This window comes from Tamandua tetradactyla, chromosome 4 (genome assembly GCF_023851605.1).
Source record: "Tamandua tetradactyla isolate mTamTet1 chromosome 4, mTamTet1.pri, whole genome shotgun sequence".
Classification (NCBI taxonomy): domain Eukaryota; kingdom Metazoa; phylum Chordata; class Mammalia; order Pilosa; family Myrmecophagidae; genus Tamandua; species Tamandua tetradactyla.
In genome coordinates this window covers 90,227,929-90,239,715 of record NC_135330.1, presented here as the reverse complement: position 1 = coordinate 90,239,715, position 11,787 = coordinate 90,227,929, and the positions used below count along the sequence as shown (strand labels likewise).

At 34.0% G+C, this 11,787-nt stretch overlaps 1 pseudogene; it reads left to right on the top strand.

The window, feature by feature from the left end:
* The first annotated feature begins 3,719 nt into the window (after positions 1-3,719).
* LOC143679144 (olfactory receptor 10AG1-like) lies at positions 3,720-4,649 on the top strand (annotated as a pseudogene).
* Positions 4,650-11,787: the final 7,138 nt, after the last annotated feature.

The following is an 11,787-nucleotide window of genomic DNA, read 5'->3' as shown; positions in this document are numbered from 1 at the left end:
TGTTAGTGCAGCACCACTTGTTGAATTTTTGTTTTTGCTTGTTTTAGGGAAGTGAATGGACTGGAAATTGAACCTGGGTCTCCTGCATGGCAGGTGAGAATTCTACCACTGAACTTCCCTTGCACCCCCTGAAATCACTTTTTTTTCTTACAAATATTGGACATAGAAATTCAACTGCCCATATAATAAAGGGTAGGGATTTTTTTAATGTGGCTTATAAGTTTTCCTCTAATCATATTCTAGTAAACATAGTTCTAATTTTTCCAGGGCTTCTAGGGTTTGTCTGGAATAATACATCATAAATCTACTCTTCAGTATGGGATTGAATCTCAATTACCAGGTGTCAAATGAAGCACATTTGAAGTTAGGATCAAGAAAGATGGAGAAAATATAGTAGATGCATAGCAAGATACATTTCTGGTTGTTCCAAACTCCTTGAGTAGCAAGCTTAAAGGTTTAGTTCAGTTAGAAATTAGCATGGGAAAAGAGCTGATTCCCAGGGCAGAGAGACTTTTTTGCTTAAAGAGCACTGTTACTTCTTATGGCAGACTATATTTTAGAACATGACATCTGCTTCAGTAAAGAAATTATGAGCACCTTTAAAAGAACACTATTTTCCTTGTTTTAACTTTGCCTTTTACCTCAATCAATAAAGGTAAGCATGAAATGTCCTTCAATAAAAACAGGTATGCCTGAACTATTTCAATAAAATACTAAATTTATTTTTGCTTGTGTCTGTAGATTTTAAGCATCAGCAAAGAATACTTAATTCCAGAAAATGAAAAAAATACATAATTAAAAAAAATTACAGGCACTCTTTCAAATAGCTTTTGTAATTTTCTGATTTTCATGATTTTAAGATCAAATAATTGGAACAAAATGAGAAGCACTCTGTAACATAAAGGACCAATACAGCAAAGATTATTATCTTTGCCATAATCATCATAAGGGCTAACATTTATATGGTGATTACATATGTTAAGCATGGATTTATGTGTTTTGCATACATTAATAAAGGAATGTATCTCATTAAAAACAAGTTATACCTAATTAACAAGCATGGTACTATTATGCATAATTGAATTGGGTATATCTATTAATAATATCAAAGAAAATCCTGATATGTTAAGAGTTAGGTACTGTAATAAATGAACCTGATAATGTTAGGGAAGTATGACCTTTTTCATTTTTATCATTAGAGAACAATTCTCAAGGAAAACAAAATCTTCTCAGTTGCATTTGTCAGTTTGTGAAATTACCAATTTGAATTTCATTTTGTGCCTTAAATATGATTTTATAAATGTGCTTTGAATATAAGTAATATATACATTGCCATGATAGCCAAAAACACAAACTCTACATCAGAGAAAATCATCCTTTCAATATGGTGACCAAAAATAAACATGAAATATTTGACAAATAAAGGTGCTAGCATGGGGCTGAATTATCTAGTCATTTTCTTTGAGTTGAATAAACCGAAGTTTTTAACAGTTTACAGAACTCACTGAAAACAGCTCCAAGTTTTGAGAACCTTTTTTTGTGACAAGATTGTATTTAAAAGTTAAACACAATTTGGATAAAATTGGACTAATTATATTTCTTACCTTACAAATCTTTACATTAAGAATCTCATTTTATATCCACACAATTGTTCCCTTTTGTAGATAAAAATTGGGGCAATAGAAGGACCTGAATAAATTATTGTTTGTTCTTGAATAATTGAATAGATGTTCTGCTGTTGTTACCTTTACTTGCTAATTGTTTTTCACATGTAGTTTTTCAGTTAAATTTTCAATGGCATTACCCTTTAGAATGTGGGAAATATTTAGAGTGGGGATCTAAGCAAGAGAGAATAGAACAGCAAAGGGGAAAGAAAGTCTTCAGGTAGTGGTTATATCATAAAAATGGGGTACATGGTGCAAGCTGGTCATAAGATGAGATTCATTCAACAAGCATTCTTTAACTTCTATATATTAAGCTTTAGATTGACTTACATAAATGATAAAGCATAGCTCCAATTTTGTAGGATGGTATCCTTAAGAGAAGAATGGCTTGTATAGTCTTAGACTCTTCAAATCATATCTTTGAAATGTCATCTATTTGCAAGTATTTTCTGACCATCTTTGAGGTTGAGGTATACTAACTTTAATGTTCCTTACCATCAAATCTTCATTAGGAGAGTTTATATAATGACTACAGAAAGTATAAATTTCTTTAGTACTTTAGAACTTATTCTGAAATATTGTAGATAGTAAAGGAAATTATTATTGGCTTTTATTTAGCCAATCACAGAAAATCCTCAGGATGCCAAATTTTTCTGCAGGCTGTTGCTACTGACAATATGCATCTGCTGTTTTCAGAACTGAACTATTGGCCAGCATCAATGATTAATGCCCTCAGCCCAGAATTATAGGAATGTATCTTCTATTCAGTGACACTGTAACCTTAGAAGAGTTGACACTTAATATAGAAATAATACACCATCTCCTGAAAAGAGTGAAGTAGTGTGCTTCTCCTGTGAAGGGGGACAAATGGAATATAATACCTTTATGTACACAGCATGCATGCACACAATTAATATATGCTTTATTCTGTTAAGGGAGAGTGGCTGAGATTTATGTTGGAGTCCATTCTTAAATTGTGAATTATTCCAGAAAAGCCACCAATCTGACTCCATTGTAATTTTTCCAGGAAGTTGTAAACCTAGTTTTATGCAACAAATATAATATCCATTGCATAGAAAGATATATGTAAATATTGTCAGAAGCTTATATTCTAGATGGAGAAATAAGATAATGCACTGTAAAGATTATCACACATCCACACACTCATGTTTTACAACATTCACTTGTGTGCAAAGAAGGGAATAATTGCACAGATGAGGTCAGCAGAAAAATATTAATGAGGCTGTGGATGTTTTGTGAAACTCTTATAAATGAACTGTAGTTCAATATCCCTTTTATAGAATAGTTTTATAGTGCAAGATAAATATTTGTATATCATGATTAAAGTTGTATGAGCATAGATGCTAATTAAACCTAATTCTGACCTCTTGAACTTTCTTGGCCAGGAAGAGAATCTTAAGTTACCTTTTATTTCCTGTACAAAATCTAAATAAAATGTACAAATGCAGACACAATTTAAATGACTAAATGGCATATCATAATATTTGGTGGTGCAGTCATTATTGTTTTTAAAATAAAATAGGCTAGGTATGCAAATGCTAAAGACTTTAGAGATACTACAGGAAAGTCATCATATTTACATTGATTATATGTGTATGATTCATCAAGAACATTTTATGTGGTTTAAAAATCTTACTACTATAATAAAATTATTTTAATTGATAACAAGAGAATATGTAATTGAGAGGAGAAAAGCCTGCCAACTGAAAGAACATAATAATTGCTACAAATGAATATACATTCAGATTGTGACATTTCAAGTCTTAAGATAGGTAACAAAATTGAAAATAACCTATGCCATCACCATAAAAAAGGAAATATAATAACAACAGTTTTTTTGCATGGTCAGGCACAGGGAATCAACAGATTTTCTAAAGGAGTAATTTTCTTATGGCCATTTAGAGCCACTGACATTTATTTTTTTTTCATATACAATGTTGGAAAAATTGGAGGACATAAAATATTCAGATTATACATAAGGCAGAAAACAAGAAAAGTAAAATAATTTTACTTCTGAATAAATCATTCCTAGAGATGAAACATGAAGAGAAGAAAGAAGGAGGCAATGTTTCCACAGTGATGCAATTTGTACTCCTCGTTTTTCTGACCTTCCAAATCTCCAAATGTTTCTCTTTGGCATGTTCTCCATTGTTTACATCATTATTTTACTTGGAAATAGCCTCATAATAATAATCATCAGGCTTGACCCTGCACTACAGAAACCCATGCATTTTTTCCTAGGGAATTTTTCCTTTTTGGAAATCTGTTATGTGTCTGTCACTCTATCCAGGATTCTGGTGAGCCTTTGGACTCAGGATAGAAATATTTCTAGGCTAAACTGTGCCACTCAAATGTGCTTCTTCCTTATGCTTGGAATCACAGAATGTTTCCTCCTGGCTGTGATGTCCTATGACCACTCTATGGCCATCTGTAACCCTCTGCACTACCCTCTAGTCATGAACCAAAGGTGTGTGTCCAGCTGGCAGTTGGTTCCTGGGTCGGTGCTATCCCTTTCCAGATAGGACAAACATGTCAGATTTTCTCTCTGGACTTCTGTGATTCTAATCAGATTAACCATTTCTTCTGTGAAATTCCCTCCATTCTCAGGCTGGCCTGTGGGGACACTTCTGCACATGAGATACCTGTCTATTTAGTAGCTATGTTTTTATTGCAGTCCCTTTTATGTTGATACTTGCCTCCTACAGCAAAATCATTTCCACCATTCTGGAGTTGCTGAGAGCCCAAGGTTCGAACAAAACCTTCTCTTCATGTTCTTCCCACCTGGTGGTTGTTATTTTATTCTTTGGATCTGCCACCATTACTTATCTAAGGCCCAAATCCAAATGTTCTGTAGGAACTGATAAACTTTTCTCTCTTTTCTATACCATTGTGACTCCTATTTTTAATCCCATGATATACACCATTAGGAACAAGGATGTTATAGCAACATTGAGAAAATTATGATGTAGAAAATAAGGTGATAAGCTTAATTGTTCTTGTTTCAAATGACTGTCACATGGTTATCCAAGAAGCATTTAAATCTCTATGTTGCCCCTTTGGCAATAAAATAGCTATTGTTTTATGATGTAATTTTAGATATGTAGCCTGAAATGTACAGTGCTTAAATATATACTAGGCAAAGTATTTTACTTTCAATGCTACATGTCTATAAAAAGAATCTTATCAGCTATATAAAATAATAGTTTGCATCACATTTTTCCATTCAAGTCTATGAACAGATTCCAAACTTTAAAGATTCTTAGCTTAAATATTTTGGAAAACATGTAAGATTAGTTGCTCAAATAACTACTTAAAACTTTGCACTTGTATTTGCTAGCATTCTTCTCTGACTATACAACACAGAATTCCCAGTAAGTAAATAATGAATATTGTTGAGTGAATGATTAAATGATTTAATGGATAAATAAATACAAGTTAAAATATTATTATGTCCTACTTTAAACTATTGCCAAAATCTAAAAATCTTAAAACATTGGTAAAAAAAAAAAAGCAGTGTATTTATTTAATCTAATTTGCTCCTATGTAAAATTACTCAAGCCATTTTTCCAAAGAATGCTTACATGGATTTAGCCCTCTCATTTGTTTGTTTTATAATACATATATTAGCTCTCTCATTTGGTGTCCTAAAATACACACACACACATATATAATACATATATATTGTATAATATAATATACATATATATTTATAATGCCTAAGTATTGTATAATGCATACATATAATACATATATTATTGGCTTGAGAAATTTTTCTCAAGTATGAAAAGAAATATATATTGATTTAACAAGATAGATTTTTATTTATCTCCTTTTCAAAGGGATTGAAGGATGAGATTTAAAGGGTGATTTCTGGTATCATCAGGGAACCATGTTCTAAACTTCCTGCTCTGTTATGCCTGAAAATATGGTCCATAATTGAGTCATGTTCTTGTCATTTCATTGGAGCCTCCAGGCAGAAGGAAAGAGAAAGGGCTCATATTCTTTTGGTTATTTTTATAACTGAAATCATTGCAGATTCACCTGTATTTGAGAGAGTATCTGTATGTATTTTCCCATTTTCTAATATCTTTCTTCTTCATTCACTGTTGAGAATTTAGAGTTCTTTACATAATCCAGAGACTACTCTTTCATTGTATATGTGGCTTGCAAATATTTCTCCAAGTCTGTAGCTCATTTTTCATCCTCTTCCAGAAAGCAAAATATTTCATTTTTATGAGGTCCATGTGGTAGTTTGAAGCTGCAATATATCCTAGAAAGGCCATGCTCCTTTAATCCATTCTTGTGGGTGTAGACCTAATGTGGATTACATGATGGATTCTGTTATTTCAATTGAGATTTGACCTGCCTCATTCAGATCGGGTCTTAAACTTATAGCTTACTCCTTTATAAGAGGATGGAAAACATGCAGAAATTAAAAGAGGAAGCTGAGAGAAGCTCACAGAGAAAAGTGCAGAGCTCAAAGAAGATGAGAGACAATGATTCACCCACAGAATCTGGAAGAGGAAGCCACTGAGAGATGCTGAACCTTTGACCCTAGGTGCGAAGGACCAGGAGATGCCAATACTTTGCCTTCCCCTGTGACACAGGTGACCCAAATGCTGGCAGGCTTTCTTCAAACAAGATATCATCCTGTTAATTCCTTAATTTGGACATTTTCAAGGCCTTAGAAATGTAAATTTTGTAATCTTATAATTCCTCATTGTTAAATCTAACCTGTTTCTAGTATATTGTACTTCAGCAGCTTTGACAAACCAAAACAGTACAATATACGGAATTTTCCTTTTAAGAATTGTGCTTTTGGTGTCAAATTTAAGTAGAGTTCCCATAACCCTGGATCCTGAATATTTTTTCCTATTGTTTGCTAAAAGAATGAATAATTTGCATTTTCTGTTTAAGACTGTGGTGAATTTTGAATGAATTTTTGTAAAAGCCATGAGATTTAGTTTGATATTCACCTTTTTCCTCTGGATGCCCAGCTTCTCCAGCATTATTTATTGAAAAAGGTATCCTTCATCTAACAAATTTATTTTTCACCTTTGTCAAAATAAATTGAAGCTTTCTTCCCTGATGGAGAAGCCATAAAGTATTGCCAACATGGCTGCTGTGGCTGATGCAAGGCAACACAAAATGGCCTAACCCATAACCGGCTTTCTTCCTGGAACTGGCGGTGGTTCACACCAAAAGCGCTAACCTTAAATCTGCCCTCCACCCTAGCAACAACAGTGACCAATTCCAGCCCTACATGTGTCCCTGCATGCTCCCAGCCTATATAAGCCTGTGCACTTCCTCAATAAAGCGGGTGCTTTCCACTCACCCCTGGGGTTTGTCTCCTGAGTCATTTCCTCATGACTGTGTGCTGTGTGCTGTGTGCTTGACTCAGTACGGCCGCTTACCCCTAGCCATCAGCTAACCAACACTTCTCTAGGACACATGTCATTCTCCAGGATAAATGACATGTTAGGTCAAAAAACAAGTGTTGATAAATTTAAATATATAAAATTATACAATGAATCTTCTCCTACAACAATGGAATGAAGCTACAAATCTATAAAAGAGGTTACCATAGAATATTCACCAATATATGAAATTAAACTACATACTCTTGAAAATTCAGTGGGTAAAAGGAGATATCACAAGCTAATATAGAAAATAACTTAATGTTAATGAATATGAAATGCAATATACCAAAACTAATGGGATGTAGCAAACTCATTACAGAGAGGAAAACTTATGACTTTAAATGATTGCATTAAAAAGAAAAAGAATAACTCAATTCAGAGATTTAACCTCACAACTAGAGGATCTATAAAAAGAAAATCAAAATAAACTGAAAGGGAACAAAGGAAGGAAATAAAAAAATACTAGAGCATTTATATTTGACAGCATAAAAGCAATAAAGAGAACTAAGAAAAGCACAATTGGTTCTTTGAAAAGATCAACAAAATAGACAAACATTTAACTAGATTGACAATGAGAAAAGAAGACAGAATTAACTCTAAGCATAAATAGGAAGGGGGAAACACCAAGCTAGAATATATGAAAAGGATTGTAATAGGATCATCCAGAGAACCAGAACTGTTAATATACACATACACTCTTGCACACACTCACGCTCACATGTGGATGGATAGATAGATAGACCAAAATTGATTGACTATAGGAATTGGCTCACATGACAGTGGGGATCAATGCATTCTGACTCATTATAGCAGGCTGCAATTAGGGAACTCCAATGAAGGATTAGAGTACTTTCCCAGGATAAACTAACTAGCTGAAGTAGAGAAAGGAATTCTTCTTTCTGATTACTAATATCATCAATTCCCCCTTTAAGACCTTCATTTGATGGGGTTAGATTTATATCTTTGCTGAACACAGCCACCTTTGTTTATTATAGATGTAATCACCCATAGATGTAACAATTTACTGATTATTTATATTCCTGAAACACTCTTGACAGTAACGATCAGACCAGTGTTTCCTTTTCCAATAACTGGGCACATTAACTTAGTCAGGTTGACACATGAACATAACTACCACAGTTGGCCACTTGCCAAATTGCTGCTGATATACATATGCTTCAGCCAACCACTGAAAAAACGATTAGAGCTTTTCTAACCCCTTTAGTTTCAACACTGAATCCAGACTTTTAGCTCAATGGGCCTATATCAATAAATTCAGCCTCACCCAACTTCATGCTCCTTCCACCATTATCCCATGTCCTTACTGAACATTCCCACAAAATTTCCCCTGACTTATGTATATAGAGATTGGATAAATCATGGAGTTCTTTGGAATGTAGCCTACCTCCACTTTGTACCTCCCTTTTCAGGGCCTATGGGGATTTTAGTCTAGTTAGAGGCCTGGAAGGAAAGAGGAATGGTGGGGGTGTATCATGAGAAGATTTAGAATTGTTGTTCAAGCCAACTACCTCAGGGCATTCCATTAGAGTTTCATCAGGTGAAACATAGTTTATGTCTTCAGATGGAGGTGAGAGGGCTGTTTTCTCAGGTGAGAAAGTTACAGATATATCATTTTATACATCTTCAGATGGGTACAAAATGTCTGACTGCTCAGGGAAGACTAGAGTTCAGGTGGTTGACTCCTCAGGCACACCATTATATGGAAAAGAACACAGCAGAATCTAGGCTGTCAAGTCAATACTCTCATCATTAAAAGCCCATATGTCTCCTTGCCAATTTTCAGGATCAAAATACTTCCCAATCTATGCCCTCAATTTAGAAGTAGACACTATGCAAATGTAGGAATTTAATTTATAATTTGATTTATGTCTCATGTGAAAAATGACACTCTTGGTCTGGTTTTCAGAAACATCATGTGTGTGCCTACAGGAAATAAGAATTTTTTTCAGGCCACACATAGAAACATTTAGTCCTTCATGTAACATATAAACTGGGAATTTGAAGCCTTGATCTCATCTCTTTATTTAACAACTGTATACAAAATATATAATAATGACCAGCCAAAATCATATTTTAACCCCACAAAACTCTTTTAAGATATCAAATACACTTGAGCCTTGCCTCTTACAAGCATTTGAGTATCCATGTCTGAAGATATTTTGCACATCTCTGTTGTCAATTCATGCCATATTCTATCAGTGTTATGTCCATATATGTACATATGTGTGCATATGCATACATATATTTATACATATACAATTATATACATTCAGATTCTTTTCTCTAGAGAACACAGAATAACACATATATAGAAAAATATTAAGAAATTTTGCATAGATTTTGCCTTGTGAGACTGCAGGATTGGCCAATTCCTACTCTGTAAGACATGCCGTAAACTGGGAAATCCATTGAGGGTCTTGGTGAATTTCCCAGCAGAAGCTGGCTGGATTAAGTAGAGATAAAAATTCTCCTTTCTGACTGCTGAATCAGTAATTTGCTTTGAAAAGATTGGATGAGATTTTGTAATTTCTTGTGGCAATCTCCTTTGTGTTTATAATAGATGCAATCATTGATAAGTACGAACAACTAACTGATGATTTAAATCCATAAAATACTTCCATTATATTAATCAAACCAGTTCTTGCTTTATCAACATTTGGTTATCATAACCTAGTCAATTTGATACATGAACCTAACAGTAGCAAAGATATTACTAAGAACTAGTATATGCAAACATATTATATAATCTAGAGGCAATGGAGAAATTCCTAGAAACAGCACATTAATAAAGTGATGGAAAGTAAATATATGATCATGTCAATTGGTATAGAATAGACATTTGACAATATCCATCATCCATTCTTGATAAAAGCACTTGTAAAACTAGCAGTAGAAGGAAATTTTTTCTACATTTTAAATAGTGTATATTAAAAGCTCATGCTTTGCATCATCCTCTGTGATGAAAGACTAAAAGCTTCCTCTCTAAGAGCAGCAATGAGACAAGGATACCCACTGTGACTACACTGTATTGGAAATTCTAGACAGAAATTAAGGAATACAAAGAAATAAAGGCCACCAAATTGGAAAGGAAGAATTAAAATTATTCTTATTTGTAGACAACATGTTCCTATAAACATTTAAAACTTAAGAAACCACAGAAAGTCTATCTATATTTAATAAGTAAATAAGCAATATAGATGGGTTATATGATAAATATGCAAAAATCATTAGTGTTTTTATACACTAGTAATAAACAATGTTAAGGTGAAATAAAGAAGTAATTTCACTTACAATAGCTAGTAAAATTATGAAATAGCCAGGAAGAAGTTTAAATGCAGATGTAATTGGCTTTTATATGGAAACAAAGAAGATATTAGTAAAGGAAATTTAAAAAGATATACACAAATGGAAGGACATTCCATGTTTATGGATTGAATTACTAAATATTGTATAATGTCAGTTCTACCAAATATGATTTACAGATTCAGTGTAATCAAATACCTTATTTGCAGAAATTGAAAAATCAATCAACAAATTTATGTATAAGATAAGGGACTCCAAGGGAAAAAGCATCTTGTAAAAGAAGAATGAATTTGGAATACTCATACTTTCTTATGTTAAACTTATTAAAAACCAATAGTGGTCAAAACAGCATGGTACTGGAGAAGAGCGAACAAATAGATCAGTGGAAGTGAATTGAAAGATCAGAAAAATAAATTCCAACCTTTACTTTCAGTCAATTTTTTCAAAGTTCCATTCACAATATTGTTTAATTACATTTCATTAATAGGTCCCTTATATTGGGACATAGTCCCAGAACTTTCTTATATGGGTTGTCAAATTAAAGCTTTGGATGTTAAAAAATAAAAAACAACATGGCTTTTCTGGGGTACATAACAGCTTCAAACCAGCATGTCATTGAACAGTACCATCAGCTGGGCAGGCTGGAAAGAAGAGATAAACTTCAGGGCTTTTCAGCACCTCTCCAGATCCTATCCCAGACCCATCAGAGCTGGTCTACATGCCCTGCATTGGTATCCAACCATGTTTTGGCTGAAAAATATGGATGGTGTACCAGTCTGAATCTGTGGTGGACCCCAGAAAAGCCTTGCCCTTTAATCCTCATTCAGTATTGCTAGGTGGGAGCATTTTGATTGTTTTCATGAAGATATGACCCACCCAATTGTGCATGGTAACTTTTTTTTTTTTTTTTTTTTTTTTTTAAAGAGAGAGGGAGGAAGGGAAGGAAAGACAGAGAAGGAAGGAAGGATGGAAGGAAGAAAGGGAAACATCTTTAAACATTTTCTTATTTTTTATTATATTTTGTTTGTTTGTTTGTTTTTTACATGGACTGGGGCCGGGAATCGAACCGGGGTCCTCCGGCATGGCAGGCAAGCACTCTTGCCCGCTGAGCCACCGCGGCCCGCCTGTGCATGGTAACTTTTGATTAGATGATTTTGATTTGATTAGATGCCTTCCCTGAAGGCATGTCTCTACCCACTGAAGGTGGAGTTGCTTACTGGAGTGCTATAAAAGAGGAAACATTTTGGAGAATGAAACAGATTCAGAGAGAGCCAGTGAAGAATGATATAGCCACAAGAAGCAGAGAGCCCACTAGCCAGAGACCTTTGGAGATAAAGCAGGAAAATGCCTCCTGGGGA